Source organism: Ostrinia nubilalis, chromosome 1 (genome assembly GCF_963855985.1).
Source record: "Ostrinia nubilalis chromosome 1, ilOstNubi1.1, whole genome shotgun sequence".
Lineage (NCBI taxonomy): Eukaryota > Metazoa > Arthropoda > Insecta > Lepidoptera > Crambidae > Ostrinia > Ostrinia nubilalis.
In genome coordinates this window covers 6,039,098-6,059,063 of record NC_087088.1, presented here as the reverse complement: position 1 = coordinate 6,059,063, position 19,966 = coordinate 6,039,098, and positions in this window count along the sequence as shown.

Below are 19,966 nucleotides of genomic sequence, written 5' to 3'. Positions count from 1 at the left end.
TTGTATTAGAAATCGAGAGGATCAAGTTTGTTGAAATGAAATACGACTTAAAAGAACGTTGACATCGTACTAAGTACCTACTTAAAGGATTTTTTGAACACAATAATTTGTGTGACCACTTTTACTCAAAGTTAAAAATGAAAATCCATCATGTGTGCTCTATAGTGACAGATTGATTTGCATAGTCGATGTACAGTTTTAAACGATGTTTAATAATGTTAATGTAAATTTCATAGCAGCGAAAGTTTTATGATAAGAACTGTGTTTTGACGATTTTAAACTTTATATCGCCATGGTTGTACAGGCATTTTTGTTTGAAGAGGAAAGTTTCATTGCTGTAATCAATCAAAATTGTTTGTATTACAATTACATGTACCTACAATTTAGAATTTAATTAATTATTAACTGTCGTTTGTTTGGCAGCAAAACATGATAAGTTTAGTCGTCATTATTCAGATTACAACTTCATAATTGATTACACGTTTCGTCGTTTCCGATTGTTTTAAATCACGCCGCGCCAATATCTTTGGGCTCTTACTAAAGTGTACAATCAGAAAAGGACGTCAGATATTTATAAGTGATACTTATAGGGATCTCCAGTGTACCAAAATGGTAAATTCACATTACAATACCAATTTGTATGAGCCCAACAGTGAAGTGGTCGGATTGGCTAACTCGAGATCCGAGGAACGCGGGTTCGAATCCAACCGCCGCTCGACTATTGTAGTGAGCCCACTCGTAAACATAAGCTTATTTAGCATAACACGTCGGGCTAACGTAGTCCAGTAGAATTAGCTTTTAAATCGGAAATAATTCCTACAAAAGATTTTATTGTTTTAATGGCTTCATTGGTTGCCCATTAAGACTCTCCTAAGTTTTCGACTTCGACGGAGTTGTGCTTAAGTGGTGGGGGCCCCCGAAAGGGGCATTTTTTCGGTTTTCCGGTTATACCGCGTAAAGGACTTACCCTATCAAAAAGTGGTCTTCATGACGGTTGAAGGGCACTTAATCCTGCATTGAATAAGACCAAATTCATATGTTTTGGACCAACCGTTCTCGCGCTAAAGTTCGGCAAAGTAGAAAATATACGTATAATTAATGACCCTCTCCATGTCCAATGGTTTGTTACCCACAGGCTTCCAAGTCTTGAAAGGGGCCACCTCAACCAGTGTAACCCTATCAAGGCTTACGAGCTTGATGCGCCTATCCTTGTTCGTCCCAGCCGTTCCTTAACTGCGGTTGCTGCACCTCTTCCTGGCACTCACCTGAACGACTCTGTGTTACCTACTGTGGCTGCCCCTCTTCCTTGTATCCTCCTGCATGACTACGTTGCCTAGCCGTATGCCTGGTCTAAGGTTCGACGCCAAAAATCAACAACAACAAGTTCATATTAAAACGCTGAAGAGTTTTTTGTTTGTTTGTTTGAACGCGCTAATCTTAGAATTACTAGTTTGATTGAAATCATTATTTTTGTGTTGAATAGCTCATACATTGAGGAAGGCTATAGGATATATACAATCACTCTACGACTAATAGAGGCGAAGCAGTAAAGAAAAATGTTGCAAGCACGGGAAATAGTATTTAAACTATTTTCACTCATACGAAGTTGATTTTGTCTCGTCGAACCTTGGACCAGGCATATGGCTAAGCAATGAAATCGTACAGGAGGGTACAAGGAAGAGGGACAGCCACATTAGGTAACACAGAGTCGTTCAGGAGAGTGCCAGGAAGAGGTGCAGCAACCGCAGTTAAGGAACGGCTGGGACGAACAAGGATAAGCGAATCAAACTCGTGAGCCTTGTTAGGGTTACACTGGTTAAGGCGACCCTTTACAAGGCTTGGAAGCATGTGGGTAACAAGCCATTGGACGTGGAGAGGGTCATTAATTATACGTATATTTTCTACTTTGCCGAACTTTAGCGCGAGAACGGTTTGTCCAAAACATATGAATTTGGTCTTATTCAATGCAGGATTAAGTGCCCTTTAACCGTCATGAAGACCACTTTTCGATAGGGTAAGTCATTTACGCGGTCGCTTTCGGGGGCCCCCACCACTTAAGCACAACTCCGTCGAAGTCGAAAACTTAGGAGAGTCTTAATGGGCAACCAATGAAGCCATTAAAGCAAAAAAATGGGTTATTCCGTATTCGACCCACGACAAACTCAACCCACTCATTATTTTCCTTACTCAACCCAATTTTGTTCCTTACTGTACCCACAACTAATTTTTAATTTTATGTTCCTTATTCACCCCAAAAACATTCCTAGCTCAACCCATTTTAAAACCACTTAAAAAATATAAGATTTTTATGTACGGTCAGAATAAAAATATATTTTTTAGAAATTTAAGCTCAGTTAATTTTTGTGTTAAGATCGTGCTATTAAATAAAACTACAGGAGTTCTGATACAATAATATAATTGAAAAACGTTTTTCACAAAAGGACACAAATAAAATAATGACTACATGCAATTAGAACTATAACTTTTCATAACAAAACAAAAAGTAGAATCATTTTTTTAAAATCTTATAATAAAAATCACAGATTAAAGAGGAACCATTAACTTACATAATTTGAATCTAATATAAATCTACTATAAATCTTAATAAAAGTATTCATGTGGACGGACAACTAATCCCGCGGTATAAGTTTTGAGCGGTATGATTTGACCAAAGTTTCTTAATTACCTTAAAATAGAATAAAATCTTCGATATTTAAGTTATAACTGATAAGGGCCGATTCGCAACATTGTCAAAACAATTAAAACCGGTTTAAGGGTGAACAATGGATGGACAAGCCGCTTGGCAAGCGGTATCGGTTACTCATTTGCATAGATAACAGTTAATAAGATAATAACTCACACTTTTACCTTTAACAACGGTTTGTTGAAAGTGAAAGTTTTCCCATATGTATGTTTTTATATTTTATCAAACATGTAGGTGATTTTTTTTTAATAAACATAAATGTACTAGTATGTATTAATCATAATTAAATTTCTGGACAAATAGTAAGCGTTGTTTTGCTATCCATACTTGTTTTTGGTATATTTACTTTGGGTTGAGTGAGGAATGCATTTGGGTAGAATAACGAAATTCTGTAATGGGTAGAGCTAGGAATACTAATTTGGGATGAGTGAAGAAATGGGTTGAGTTGTCATGGGTCGAATACGGAATAACCCAAAAAAATCTTTTGTAGGAATTATTTCCGATTTAATCAATTTTTGTGTTTAATTCTACTGGCCTAAACGGGACTATTAGTAATTTGTGCAATACAAATTGCTAATAATCTTTAAAAAAAATAGCATGCTTAAGCCTCAATACGGGGCGTACAACGAAATGTAGCAAGTGCCATGAACGCCCCGTAGCAACTAACTGAAGTGAATATTATACCTTTATACTCGTGGTCGTAGCCTAAATCTCCATTGTCGTCCAATCTCTCGTTCGTGTTTACGTTTTATTTTACTTCAACAATGTTTCGAAGTGTGTCAAGATGCCAGGCTGAAAAAAACATGATTCTTAAAGACTGAGATCAATCTAGCTATCTGTTAAGATGGTCTTGTTAACAAACTTCGTGATGCTGTTATAGACTCAAATTGATCATTTCTGAGTTGGTATCTCTTGAAGGAACGAAATAACTTAAAGTGTCTCATTAGAATGCGGTTAAAAGTTATTTTCGTAGCGATAATGAGTATTACAGATTTTTTCTCAAATTAATAAAACTGATACTCCCATAATGACAAAAAGTTAATTTCTAGTATAAATTGGAAATGTTATTTTAAACCAGTGTTTATTCCGGGTATACTTTTTTGTAATAATGCCCTTGAAGTTTTAATACGTCGTCGTTTCAGTCAAATGACGTCCACTGCTGGACAAAGGCCTCCCCCAAGGTTTTCCATAATGAACGGTCCTGCGCTGCCCGCATCCAGGCTCTTCCCGCGACCTTTACCAATACGTCGACAATACGATAATTAGCTCTTTATTTAAATTATGTAATCGACACCAAAATACCTACATTCATTGGATTTTTTCAGTGGACTTCTCGAAATTCAACAAATCACAGGTTTGAATCTTACATACCTACTTATTTTTTCGTCTGAAGATTTTGAGCGCCAATCTTAAGGTTCGAGTCTTCATACAAGGAACCTTTAGATAGTTCTTATAAAATAATAGGCCTTGGTAAGGGCTTCGACCTTGTCATGAATTATACAGAATATGAACATCCGTATATCCCAGGTCTCTTGTTCAGATAGAGAGATACATGTAATTTAGCCTATTAACCATGTAGATTGATATCTGTTTTGATGGAATAGTATGGACATCCTCTTATTAGTAAGCTATCTGAATTAATGAGGAAAATAAATTAGTTATTAATTACGTTCGTTAAATCAAGGAGGAATGTGCACGCATGTCATCCTGGTACGGGGAAGCAGGATGATTATGCACCTTGTCGGGTTTAAACCCGCTACTCTGAGCAACCACGCCTCTTTGAGATTTGATACTTCTTTCGTCATTGCGAATGCTGAAAACAATCGAGACTGTTTTTCTTAAGTACAAAATAATTAGAAATTAAGTAATATTTACCTATAGTCAAATACTTAATAACGAATGCAAAATCATAATAATTACCTAAGTTGTTTGTAACTTACGAGTTTTTTTTTAAACTGAAAAACTGTTAGTTCTTAATTCACTTTCAGATAACGTCTTTTATTTTTGGAAAAATAATATGTTTTATGCGACAAGTCTCCAGTATTCATAAAAAGAGAGACCGAGTTTTCTCAAGTTTATTTCACTTGGCAATAAAATATTAAATGAACATCAGAAGGAAAATCTGTGATAATCCTCGTAATTCGCTTGCAGATCCTGGATTCTATAGGTGTGGTCTACAGTCTTAACGTGTCACATAAGCTGTCATTACATAAACAGGCCTAGTTTTAGTACCAGCAGTACGTGACGTGCTTAGGTGCAACTTACCGTGATAAGGCTCGACTGCATCGAACGTGTAGAATTAATTAACTATGTGCCTCGGAACCAGTTCGCTTTTCCATGTGATGCAACACACGTCAGCTAGCGTTTATGACTCATTAGGGATAAGTCCAGTAGAAGGGAAGCGATAAATGGGAATAAAAAGGTCTTAAACGACGGCGGTGAAGATGAAAGTCTAACTTCTCTATGGCGTAAGTGGTGTGACTAATCTATTGTTATTCCTATAATTATGTGGTAGTCTTGTCTACTTTGTGGACAGTCAATTAGTTAAGAAGGTATTGTGATAAGATAGTTTATTTTCTTTTCAAATGTTACCCTGCTTTTATTAAGTAGTAATGATGACTTTGTCAATGGTAAGGGCCCTTTTTGTCGTTGCCGTGCGTGGGAAAAAAATAGTACTTAGAAGTAAATTTTTTTTTATCTTTATTTGTTACATTATTGACTCAGGGAACGATACCTAGTCGCAAGGTCGTATGGTACTTTTGATAAAAGATAAACATGTATAGCTATCGATTCGCTTGAGACAGCCACTTCACACGATGCCGACACTGCACGCTGCTACGAATCTGCGCCCGCGCAATGTAGAGCCTGTACTGCACAAAACAACACCGGTATATTCATCTCACTCTCTCCTCCTGAGAAGGTGACTTGAGTAAAAGAGATAGACAGAATTAATAGATCGAACACTACAAGTAATACCCCAGCTTAACTTACTATCGATTTTCCCTCATTTAACATCGATATTTCAGTGATCACAGCTTTCTATGACGTATAATATATTACTTCCATTTATAACATCGAATAAAGCGCGTGTAATATGCATTTATGACCCTATCGGCGAAACGCATCTTGGGAAAATGCATCGCACTTGCATTATTCGAAGTGATAAACGAGTATACTCAATTACTTTTTTATTTGGGAGCTTCATCAGTAAATGATATTTACCTTTGAAATGGTAATATTCTTACCCGTATCATGTGTTTTACCATGGTTTCTTTCAGATTAAATAAAGTTTCCAATATAAAAGCAAACTTCATAAACGTTTTATTTCCAATTATACCTACTTTAATGAGGCACGATACATATAGTTATTGAAAATGGTAGAGAGTTATAGCATAGACTATCAAACGTCTGGTTTACCACTGTAATGATTAAACTGATATTTATAGTTTCTTGGAATAATAACCGTTATTACATTAATTATTACTAATATTATTGCTTACCAATCCATTATTTCTCTTATTTGTTATTTATAATTAACTGTACCGTATGGCAGCACCTAATAAGAAATACAATTACAAGCTTTTTGCTTAAAGATATAACAAATGACGCGAGGCCGAATTGGTATCCAATGATAAAGTCGAATACGAAAAGTCTGTTATACAACGCTGTTTTAGAAAGGCAACTTAACTAAAGCAATGTGAAGACAGAGAGATGTATATCAAACTGAAATAAAGTTATCGTTGGTTGTGGTTCTGAGTGAAGGCCCGTCTGCCGCCAGTCTAGTCGCTAAGTCAATGGCAAGCCCACTTTCTCAGGCGTCTTGTATTTTTTGTGTTACTATAACTGGCCTGGTATTGTTGTTGGTCATTATTTCCGCCATGGGTTAATTATATATTATATTCTCTGAGCATTCGATCTCGTTTTGGATCGGTGTGGTCTGATCACTGTCTACTCTCGCATATTGGGTTTTGCCCAGTTATGGATGCTTGTGGTTTTGTTTAAGATGTAATGGTTTTGTTTTCCTCTTTTTATCTGTTCCGAGATATCTTTTGTTTGGTCTTGAATGTATAGCTGTCTCTATGAGGATAAATAACTTATGAGCTACTTACTTATGGAAGAGATTGCAAAAAAAACCACTTTAGTGGTCGACTCTACTTCGTTGGTATCTAAAAGTTGAGGATCATGATCCCATACACTAGTATTGAAATTTCTTGATGAATAGCTTGAAATCAACTGACTAATTAGGTAGGTTCCTTAGTATCGTGTTCAAGAATATTTTCAATAGTCTATTGTACCTTCAGCTTAGACTTAACATTTTTGTTGTAAAATAACACGTATTGCTACAGTTTTAAGCTTAATGTACTGTCGTCTGTACCTAATTACTTTCCGTAGGAACCAGATCATGTTCCGCTGTTCTAAAACTAGGTCTTTGCGCAGTAATATGAGTTTCTATAACTGCATAATTGGCGCTATAAGTTACATGTTCCTCCATAATGCTGGCTGTAATTTATGTTACAGTCTAGTATAGTGTTTGTTCTCATTACACGGCCGTGAGAAACAGAAAGGTCAATCCTTGTCACGTACTCATATGACGTTAAGCACCATTTCTCTAGGTCCTTATATTGAGTATCCTGATACCTAATCACCTTTTTCCATATTATCTTTGCATCATGTACTGGATAGTTTGATAATTTCATTTTGTTGAATAGGTCAACACATTTTGACTTTGACTTCTCTATCCTACTAATATTATAAAGGCGAACGTTTGGATGTCTGTTACTCTTTCACACAAAAACTACAGAACGGATTTTGATGAAACTTTTCATTATTATTGTTTATAACATATAGGCTAAAATTTATGACGATCTGTGACAAAAGAAATTTCACGCGGGTGAAGCCAAAAAAAGCAAAATCGAATCGATCCCCTTTTGGATGTAATGAAGTTGTCCGCTATGGACGAAATAGGTTACGAGTATAATGTGTCTGTCTAGCGCCGTAGTTCTTGACTGGTGAAGTCGATTCGATTTTGCATCTTTTACTCGTACTGTATACATTTTCTTATATTGTTGTGTTTATGTCTCACTGTCGGCAGCTTAGTGCATAACAAAAGTAATCTCTATTACAGTTAGTTGATCGTTCGGACTGAACCACTAGGTCAGACGGTCGCCTAATGTTATTAAACTTAGCTGCTACACGAGGCAGCAAGTCTAGGTAGTAGGGGAGACTGAGGAGAGTTGTAACAGAGGGAAGTTGTGACATTGTCGAATTTTGGAAACCTATTGACTATCAGCGAACTCGCAACAGCGCGAATTTGTTAGCTCTAGACTTTAACAAAAAAACGCGCACTGTGACGAGCACGCTTCTAGTTAATAAGTTCCATTTGACAATGTCACAACTCGTCTCTATTGCAACTCACCTGGGTCTCCCCTAGGTAGTACTTTTGTCTAGTTTATGTACTTGGCTGTATGTCGATTCTCTCGCTGACTGGTCATCGGGGTCAAACGTGGAGTTTGAAAGGAGTCCGAGGTCTTAATAGCATTAATATTTCTTAATCAGCGCCGATCTAAGTCGCCGAAAACAAAAATGTACAAATTAGATAATCGTCATTAGTGTCACTTACATTCGCACGTATGTGATTTTGGTAGAGCAGACTTTAGGAAAAAATATTAGTCCTACCCAAATCATAGAAGAAGAAGTTCATTACATTCCGTCTGTTTACCTGAATAAGTAGTAGCAGGAAAATTATATGAAATCTTACAAAACATGTTCTAAGACTTTTTCAAACGCTTTGACCAAAAGTAGCCGATCCTTACCATTTTCTTCACTTTGATAACAAGCAGAACAAAATTCTTTCTTTGATCAAGACTGGCCTCCATAAAAAATAAGATTATTGGTAAAGTTTAATCCAGTTCATTCGTTCATAAAAGATAGCAGTTGCGACAAACAAACACATTAACGTTGTTTACGTTACTTGAGCAAAGCCTGAAAGCTAACAGGCACTTATATTCTAGCATGTCAGACATACTGCTATTACTGCTGTATTTACTGATGCCAGTATCAGGTGTCCTCGACGTAGTCTGTGTAATAATTATTAGTATTTTTTTTCCACCGAGGAGTACTGCACCATGTCTCTCCTTTCCGTTTTCGGTCTTTTCCAAAGTACTCGTTCTAAGGGATTTTTATCTATTATAATAAATCTGTAGAGAGGTCAATTCTGTACATGAAATATATTTTCAAAATAACTATCAGGGGGTGATCGATACTGATGCCAAAAATGCAATCAGTAAAATTTTTGTCTGTCTGTCTGTCTGTTTGTATGTTCCTTATAGAAACAAAAACTACTCGACGGATTTTAACGAAACTTGGTACAATTATTCTTCATACACCTGGGCAGGTTATAGTATACTTAGGAGTATCCCACGGGAACGGGAATTAGCGGGAAAATCCTTTTGTATGAAAAATCTAAACCGCTTAAGTTAGACGCTTGAAATTTGGCATGCAGATACCTTAGTAAACTTAAAGCTTAGTTACAACAGGATATTGCAAAATTCCCACGGGAACGGGAGTTAGCGGGAAAAACCATTTGTATGAAAAATCTAAACCGCTTAAGTTAGACGCTTGAAATTTGGCATGCAGATACCTTAGTAAACTTAAAGCTTAGTTACAACAGGATATTGCAAAATTCCCACGGGAACGGGAGTTAGCGGGAAAAAACATTTGTATGAAAAAATCTAAACCGCGTAAGATAGATGAAGGGGGTAAAACGGGATCCACGCGTACGAAGTCGCGGACGGCCGCTAGTTCTATTATAAAACTCAACAAAATTATTTATGTGAAAACGTAAAACCCAGACGCCTAGACGGGTAGTTTACTAGGATATGTAATGTTTTATGTGTGTAACTACCACGCACTTTATACTGCATGCCTAATAAATAAAAGCATCGTTGAGCTCAATTCGTTTGTCTTTATTAAATCAATCGCCCTAATTTTTAGCTCAGATCGAGTTAACGTCTGAAAATCGAATCTGTTGGCCATTAACGTTGATCTAGCACAACCGACAATTAGTGATGTGCCGCAAACTGCCTCGGCAATTGATCGTGCGTTGACCTGTGGCAATTTTTCTGCGGGCAATAGGTCAGTATGGTTCGCCCGCATAGGCATAGTCATCACACCGTAGGGGTGTCAGATGGCGGGAATGGGGTCAATCACAATGAGAATGGAGATAGGGTTTTGGGCTGATTGATTTTTTTTATGTAACAAGAGGCAAACGGGCAGACGGATCACCTGATGGTAAGTAATTACCGTCGCCCATAGACACCCGTAGTCCCGGGGATCTTACAGGTGCGTTGCCGGCCTTTAAGATGTGAATGAATAAATAAGTGATCTAGTATGATATCGGTCTTTAGTGGAAGGGTTCTTCTTCTTCTTTTCGTGTCGACAACAAACCTACACAGTGTCAGCCCAAAACTCCGCCACAAGTGGCGTCGTCAGTGGAAGGGTTTATGTTGTGTCAGAAAATCTTGCCACGCCTCGCATTGAAGGAGTACACGGTTAAACTCCAAGCTCTATGTATTAAATTTTATTATTAAAAAAATGTAGTACGTGTCTTGTAATATTTTAATTTTTAATTTAATTTAATTGTTATTATTTTTTGCTATGGTGGCAATGATAATAAATACTCAGTGTAAACTTTTTATTTGTTACGACTCATGAACAGGTCGTTGAAAGACACGCAAAGAATTCGAAATTAATAGGGTCCGACTGACCCTCTTTGGGGCTTACCCAAGTGGGGGTACGAAACTCAAAAAAAAAGGAACATAATTTAGCGGTGTATTATTATTTTTAATTAAAATAAGTAACCAGAAATTAAGATTCTTAAGAAAGTGGTCTGCTTTACCATATGTGATTTTAATAATTTTTATTGCAGTTTACGCACTTTACTGGACACACTTTCTAGATTTCAGTTCCGGTTGTCAGAGATGGCGCTTGATTTGATCTCAAGCCGATAACGTCCTCTCAAAATCTTTGCTTTTTGGGGACACAAACGATGCAGAGACTGGCGAAATGGATATGTGACAGATGAGAGATAGTACGATAGTACGTAAGTTTTATGGCTCATCATCATCATCAGGTCACTTAGTCTCTACTGCAGGAGGACGACCCGCTCTAATTTACCAAATGCAATTGGAGCATTTGGCCTACATCCCTGCGATGCCCAGATGGTTGGGAAGTTTTAAGACTTTTATCTCTTGTCCCAGGGATGATTTTATTCCCAACCTTCAAATTGGTGTTTTATTAATATAACTAATGACTAACCAAATTTTAAGTAATTTAATTGAAATTAAATATCAATCAAAAAAGCCACGATAGCCAAACAGTGAAGGGAACAGCGATTCCCGCCGCCACTCGACTATTGTGGTGAACTCACTCGTAACACAAGCATTTTTAGCTTAGTACGAGGGGCGAACGGGACTACATACTCGTATTAGTAATTTGTGAAATAACAAATTGCCTACCTTAAAATAAAATGCCCGCCACTAGTCCTACTCAGGTCGCCGCAACCCTACTCACAGGATACGTTAGGAAATCAGGTAACACAGTTCTGGCTCCTGTATAATTATCATTTACAACCATTTACGATCGAAACGCAATTTCCTTTACGGTTGCAAGCGTCCCGAAGTTACATTAAAACCCTATAAAATATTTCAAGCGGTTATACAACCTGTAGTAAAATTCCAGGTAATTAAACACTTTACTGGCGTTTAAAAGAAAGGCTGAATAAACTAATTGCAGTTATTACTGTGTTATTATAAAGACAAAATTACAGAATGTTTGTTTAACTAAGTCCCGTTCAAACAACAAAACAGTTTTTCTCATATTTATCAATTAGTCTGTTATTTGCAAAATCATTACACAAATAACGAAATGTTTAGAACTTGATTTGAGACAAAAACTAAGTAAAATGCATAAAAATTTGACATTAACCGTATCGTAGTGTTTAAAGAACTCTCAAAACACATTTTGACTTTATACCATAATTATTTACTATAAACCATAATAGGTACTTACACATATTCACTCCCTTAACTGTTTAATAAGTGATCCTTTTAATTTCGCACAATAATTTTATGATGCAATTGCAATGAAATTACTTCTACAATTCACCTTAAGCCTAAACGGGTCGGTCCAATCAATCGCCAGACGTTTTCTAAATATAGCACAATGGCGTAAGCGCCGCTTGCCAATCCCGGGCTTCCTTCAGGACGCGTCCAAGGATGCGGCACGTGGCCGCGTTTCCCGCGCGCCAGGAAGGCTGCTAATCTGCACGACAAGGTCGCTGGTAACCGTGCAGACTGGTAATTGGTCATGCGGGTGCCAGGACCGTTAGCAAAACCCTGATTTTAAAATGTTCCTGACGTTTTCTGGTCTATTAATTACTAATTGCTTTTATCAGAATCACACAGAAGCGACAATAGCCCAATGGCGTCGCTTACCACAAAAGGATAACGGGACTAATTGTAGCAAAAAAGTTAGGTTCACTACAGTAAATGTTTCTGCTGGGGAGAAGGAATGAGCAGCGATCCTCCGTCATTCAACCAATAGCGGCCTAAAGGTACAGTGGAGGCTTTTATCTCATGAGACTGATTCCCATTCGTCAACGAATCCTATATTATTACCTGGTAGATCAGGCACGCGTAAAGCATTTCCTCACCGAAAAGGTGCGTTTACATGTTCTAGCGGTCAACATATTTAAGACACAATTTAATTAGGTCCCTTGCAAGTGAATTGGTTCCTAGTGAAAACAACAAATAAACAAATGAAACACTTTTTCGTGTCGAACAGAACTTTTATTAGCGGAACGAAAAGGCAATAATGCTTCATTTAGTTACACCAACAGGTGTTCTAGTTTTGGCAACACAATTCGGCGCAAAATCGAGAGCAGTTTTTGCGGACGGTACTTACGGAAGCCGAACTTTTGTGCATTAAGATTGATAGATCTCGGGATTATTTTGTCCGCAAACAAACCGTCTGGGTGAGGTGGCGATGGACTGCCGACTTTAGGATGTCCTTATTGCCCGAAGGAAAGGCTTGAGTCAGTTTTGAACCATCTACACTCGCGAGCAAAAATATAGAGTTCCGAGTGATCTTAAGAATTAAATGACTGTTGAAGATTTGAGGGTTTGCCACACTGGATGTGTTCTGCGGTCTGCGGTCAGGTCAAAGTGAACGGGAAAATGATGCGGGCTGCGTTAATTCACTTTGACACAGACCGCAAACGCACACAGTAGGAAAACATTAAGTGAAAATGGTACCAAAGACATATTATTCATTACTAGCTTTTGCCCGCGGTTTCACCCCCGTGAAATTTAGTGTCACAAATCGGCATAAATTATAGCCTATATATATGTTAATCTGGGTTACAAATAATAATACTGTTAAGTTTCAACAAAATCCGTTCAGTAGTTTTCGCGTGAAAGAGTAACAAACATCCAGACATCCAGACATCCAAACTTTCGCATTTATAATATTAGTAGGATTAGAGTTCTTCAGATCGCTCGGAACAAAACACAAGAGGGTGATTCCATACTTTTGCTCGTAAGTATAGATGATATCAGCGTTACAAATTGTTTCTTCCACGGTTAAAAGATAAGCAGGAAACGAATTTTGGGGAGAGAATTCACTCTATCGACGGCCATCTAGCTAGTTTAGTTAGTATACTGCACTAGAACGACAGTTGCGGTTCAAATCCTACGGAAGGCAATTTTAGTGAGATGATGGAATTTTAGTAACTATTTGAGTGTTGTTATCCTGTATAACAATCCTAGTACCTAAGTGGGTATCTGATGAGAAATACTCATGTTTATTTGAAAATAATAAATAACTTGAAAAAATCGAACTGCCTAAGGCGGGAATTGAACCCACAACCTTCCGCTTGACTTGACATGCGACGCTTAACGCTAATAATTAAAAAACTACTCATGTTTATTTTGATGAACCGTCATCCATACTTAACAAAATGTATTGTTATTAAATATCATTTCAAAAACATTTAAAAAAAGCTCTATTAAAATAGTTGTTTATTTAATAATAATAATAAATAATAATAAAATTTATTTATTTCAAAACTTTACATGCACATAAAGTAAGGCACTGGTTCCCACACTAGGATTCCCTGTGTTGTGGGATCCAGTCTCTTTCATCTGATTATGTTAATACATTAAGGTTATAGAACAAAGTTAAAGAGAAGAAGCAATGGAATGTGATAGCCGAGTGTAATTTGAAATAATTGTAGTGTGTGTGTGTTTGTGTTGCTGGTTGTGTAAATCCTACTTCCAACTAAAATTAATATTAATATTATAAATGCGAAATTTTGGATGTCTGGATGTCTGGATGTTTGTTACTCTTTCACGAAAAAACTACTTAACGGATTTTGATGAAACTTTACAGTATTATTGCTGATAACCCAGGATAACATATAGGCTTTAATTTATGACGATCGATTTGTGGCAAACGAAATTTTACTCGGGTGAAGCCGCGGGCAAAGCTATGTAATTAAGAGTTCTGTATGCGTGTAATCTAGGTTATATAACCATTTGGTGAGTACATTTTTACATTTACGCCTTGTTAGTTGTACCACATCCAGTAAGGTATTGATTCTATTGTAGATAAGTGGCCCCTTGAAGGTATATGATCTTTTCCCAAACATTAGCTTGCAGGTTTCCTTTTTCCACTTCGTTTTCCTCTGTGACCTTTGGCTTTTTTGGATTGTGCATAGTGAGGTTTTGTGGTATTTAAGCGTGACGGCAATGATATACAGCTGTCGCACTCTCATCAGTCCTGTTTCCTTATAAAGAGTATCAGTACAGTATCTTATTCGCTTTTGGTACATCACTTTTAGAATAGCTCGCTGCGCACGTTCATTTGATCAAGTAAAATACAACTTGAACATTTGAAACGACATAGTAATTAAACTTTATACTCTACACAATGACCACTGAGTCGCAATGTTTATTTACTATCAATTTGAAAATAAACAAAGTGTTACAGAATTTATTACGCATGTTTGTGTGATGAACAGTCACCTTTATTTTGTTTTGAATGGAACTTTCGTATTCGTTACACAAACAAGACTGTTAAATGAATACAATAACTGCCCATTATGTGTAAGTCGCGCAAACTGCAATACTCAAGGTGGTATGACGAACTCCATAGGGTCGATCAGGGAAAAGGTGAAGGAACCCGATCGCGTGTCACGTCACCTATGCGCTGGACTAACAAAGTAAAATCGGCAGTGGGAAACCGCGTATGTCGTATGTGTAACAGGCAGTCTATCAACAGAGAGAGATGGCGGGAGATCGTGAGGAGAGCTGTAACCGCCTCTACAACCGGCGTGAACGCCAACGCAACGTCACCTTGAGGTGACCACAACCGCTTTGTCAAGAGTGAAACGAATAAGAAGATGTGTAATTTCTTTACAGAAATAGTTCGTGATTCAAAATACGGGCCGTCGATTAATGTTCATTACCTTAAGTTTAATAGTTATAATCATGTAAATCTAGTGGCACATAACAATTAATTAGAATACTGCTGGGAGTCCAGTAAGCGACGCATTAAAGAAAACGTTGATTATTAAATTAAAGCTAAGATTATGGTGAAAGTGAGCACATTTAATACGAGTATCACGTCCACGACTTAGGCCCTTGAGGCAGACATTCGCAACCTTTGGCTATTGCGTTGTGTTCAGTCACAATAACCCCTATAATTCTGAACCACCTGCATGACGAATGTACGGATGACGTTCGAGAGAGATTTTCATGTGGCAGCAAAATTAACGTTTTCTGTTCTATTCTAAATAAATGGTAGTGCATTATTGAAAAAGCCGACCCCGCGTAACGGGATAAGGCGAGGCAGAAGAAGAAGATGCTGAATTATTTATGGTTCCATAACTAAAAGATCTAGTAACGGAACCTTATTAAAGTGTCTCCACTGCCTCTTTTTGTTTCCGTGCGGCTTACATTAGAAATACATTAGAATAAATAATGCGATTACGAGAATAACATAACAATTAGGGGTGCGGTTATGATGTCTATACGGGACTATTCCCACCTCTCGTTCCCACCGCTGCAACTCCTGTGTAGCCAGGATCTACAGCTTGACCGCCATAAAAAACCCAGTCAATGAAGGTCAAGTTTGTCCCTCCCTTGTTTGTCTATACTTTAAATTCCGTCTGCACTCCAGTTGTAGTACTTATATTTTAAAAAACTAATAAATCTCTACAAATTAGTAAACAATGTTTTCGATCCCTGCCCTAGGACTTTCTGCAATGTAGCCGCTTTCAGCGCAGCCGCATGTAAACTGTTCAAGTTCGGTATTTAGATGCGAGACACGATAATCTATACCAAACAGAGGCTAGTGTAGAGCGAGATACTATAAAATGGCAATAGATTTTGCTACGCTACTCTCGATAGTAAAGATTAAAGTTACTTTTCTTTAAAGCACATCCACCAACTTACTACATATATTAAGCGGTTCTGTGCCTGTGTATCACCTGACTCATCCATAGGGCACGGGTTCGATTCCTAGTTGGGGCAATATTTTCTGCTCGATTATGTTGGTAATAGGGCTTGTTCTAAGTCCTCCTGGCTAGCTCCCTATCTTACCTAAGTCTGTCACCATAACAGTAGCATTAACAGAATTTTTGTGTTCCATCAGGATGTAGCCAGTTCCTTTGTGGGTGAGATTCTGCATAAAGATCATTTCTGTCTGGCCTGATCATCACTTTCTATCAAGTTAGTTGTAGGGCCAAGAGCTTCCCCCTTGAGGATTAAAAACAATCATTAAGCATCTTCTACTGAAAAGTTTATGGTTTACCTTTTTAGCACATTGTCACTTTTGATTAGGGCATTGTATCAACAAAAAGATGTCTCTAGAATAAATATCCGCTTATTTGTTTGTCACTCCGACTGGGAATGACGCATAAGTTCCGACGATGACGGTGCATAACTTACCTACCCACTTTGTTATTAGATGTCGAACTTATTATGGAAAATTACCTAAAAGCCTTGGATTTAGACAATTCAATTATCATTGTTATTTAAAAATATGGAAAATAAATACGTAATATGTATGTTATATCATGGTATAATTATGTTATATTACATTATGTTTGATAAGTTTTCATGACTGAGCCGATTTTGATGTAGCATAAACATAGATTAGATCATGGGCAATGACCTAAGCTACATGTAACCGCAAAAAATATAGCTTTTCAAGCAATTTGGTAAGAAATAAAAACATTTTGACCACACAACAATGATAGGAAATCTACCGATCACGAAGTCAAAGCCGAAGGCAGAGTCCACATAAATTTTTAACATTGTATTTTCAACCGACTTCAAAAAAGGAGGAGGTTCTCAATTCGACCCGTATGTTTTTTTTTTTTTTCTATGTTTGTTACGCGATAACTCCGCCAATTATGAACCGATTTGAACAAATCTTTTTTCGGCGTATAGGTAATACCTCAAGGGTGGTCCCATTTAAATTTAATAATAGAAAAAACAACCCCCAAGCGTGGAAAATTGGGGATGAACGTTTTTATACGCAATATCTCCGCCGATTATAAATCAATTTGAACGATTATTTTTTTGTTGAATAGGTATTATCAAAAGGGTGGTTTCATGCGAATTTGAAGAAAATATTTCACCCCCAAGGGTGGAAAATTGGGGATGAACTTTTTTATACGCAATATTTTTAATTTTTAGTTTTTTTTTGTGTTCACGCATTTGAAGTCGGTTTTATTTTTTTAAAAAGTTAATTATTGTGTGCAATAAAGATTTTAAATAAATAAATAAATAAATAAAGCCAGTAGTAAATACTTGACTGATTTTGTTGATCCTTTATTTGTCATCGCTGACAAACCTGACAATGCATTAAGGTTAAACAACACATTTGGCAGGAGCACGGGATGCCCGGTGTCGCCCGCAGTCGTCGGAGTTAACCGGTATACGTCACCGGGAAATACGAGTATATTGCCACTGAAAGGGGACTTGACCCCAGGACCTCGGTTAAATGGAATCGATGTCACCGTGTTTTGCAATCGATTTAATTAACTGTTATATTATAAAGATAACATTTGATTGTTTGTTTGTATTGAATAGGCGAAACTAATGAGAAGATTAGAAAAAGTCTTCCATCACTAGAATCCCGAATTTTCTGATAACTAATAGGCGGCGAAGGTTGCTAGGTCAGCTAGTTTTTTATATTTGGGAGGAGGTCCATGAAAAACTTAAAAATTGGAATGCGGAGGGTCCGAGCAATCACCTGATTACTGGAAAACTACTATTAGCTATACAAATGAAGAACTGTCGTAATAAAAAAAATATTCACACTTTACATTATAATATTGCTAAAAGAGTAACTTTTCTTGCTTATGTGACAGAATAAATAATTGCTTATGTAGTTATTTAAATCTGCCGAAGCTAACTTACTGTATATTTTCTCGCTAACTCTTTGGGCTAATTTTTATGTATTTAACGCCATTAGTTACCTTATGTCTTCTAAGGCTGAGTTGCACCATCTTACTTTAACTTTGACAAACGTCAAATATCTGTCAAATTCTATACAAAAAGCACCTGTCATTGTTATTGTTACAGTTAAAATAAGGCGGTGCAACTCAGCCTAAGATTTTGATAGTGTAATACACGACGTTGATTATGTTAATTAGTATTGTCCAATAAATGCTCCCATACAGCTTGTCATCGAATAAGGGCATCTCCAATGAATTAGTACATTAGCCTTATTAGAGGACTTAAGTACTTTAGTTTGATATGAAAGCGTGAGAAGGGAAAGATAAACGTTAAGTGAGGAAATACGGGTACAAATACACCACTGTTTATATAAAACGTACCTTTATAGTCATAAGACCGCCTAAATATTGTACGGTTTAAATTTTGTTTTTCATCTAGCCGTGTGTAAGCTTCGCTTGAAAATAGTTTGAAATTTTTTCCCGTTTTTGCAAACATTTCATTGATGCTCCACTTTTACAAGTATTGGTTGTAGAGTGATGTTAGCATATTTTCATGTTTAGCATTTATGGCTTCTTCAATAAATGGACTATCCGACACAAAAAAAAAATACCTATACACGATGTGTTGCGATTTGATGCAGCGCGATCTATCTATTCTTGGAAAAATGTCTCCATTTACGGTGAATTTATGTAACACATAACTTTATGACTTCCAACAATACTGCGAAGTTTCTCAAGCCTGTGCTCATCACTATTGTTCTATAATCACTTAGGTCACATGCTTCAAATACTTAAATACTGAAGTAAAAGTCATTAAAATCTTGATTTATTATAATAGCAGAGTACTAGATCCTAGTGCAGTTATTGCTCTATAAGATAAATTTTCTTTTTTCATGCCTATAGAAAACAACAGAAAAGAGATTGTTTTTTCTTTAACATAATTAATAAAACACTAACACGCAGAAGGAAAATAATATCAATGTGTGATCAAAACTTTTTAAATTCTTATCGCAAGAAGGTCGATTGATTTTAGTAAGTCACACTTTCTAAGCTCGATTTTGATATATTCCTGTTCGAAACTAATAGCTTTTGTATTACCATCTTTATTGCTTACAGTCAGAGTTGATGGTCAATCTATTACGTTCGTTTGATGATTTTGCGGCGATATAGCACCACAATGTAGCTAAGTGCGGCTTGTCAACCATCTACGGTGTTTATAGTTGGTTCGCTAGTTTCAATTCCGACACCTTGCGATTCGCCCACAGCACCAATCTCGATGACGATTTATTTTCTGGTTTGCACAAATGCATATCTAGGGTTATCAGCCATTTTGTATTTTGAGGATTAAATGTAGAGTGGTCTAACGCTAATTTTAGATGAAGTGGTTTTGATCAAAGTCACTCTCGGCTAGTTCTGTTTTGATTTTGAGAAGTGGGGTACTTCGTGAAATGGTTTAGCAATAATAACATTTTTCCCGACTTCATTGTAAGAGCTAGGTGATTTTTATTATCATAACATAACCCAGCCTCCGGCCACAAAGTAAGAAAGACAATTTGTCAAATAAAAAAGTAAGAAGTTAGAGGCAAGATACTTAGTTCCTCCGTGGTTGAGAAGATTAGATTCAGGTAGAGCTCGCTTCCACCTTTGGCCTGACCTGATCATTATTTCCGTCAGGTGAGATGCAGGCCAAGAGCTTCTTCTTAGATAAGAAAAAGTAATGAGATTTTACCGAGAGA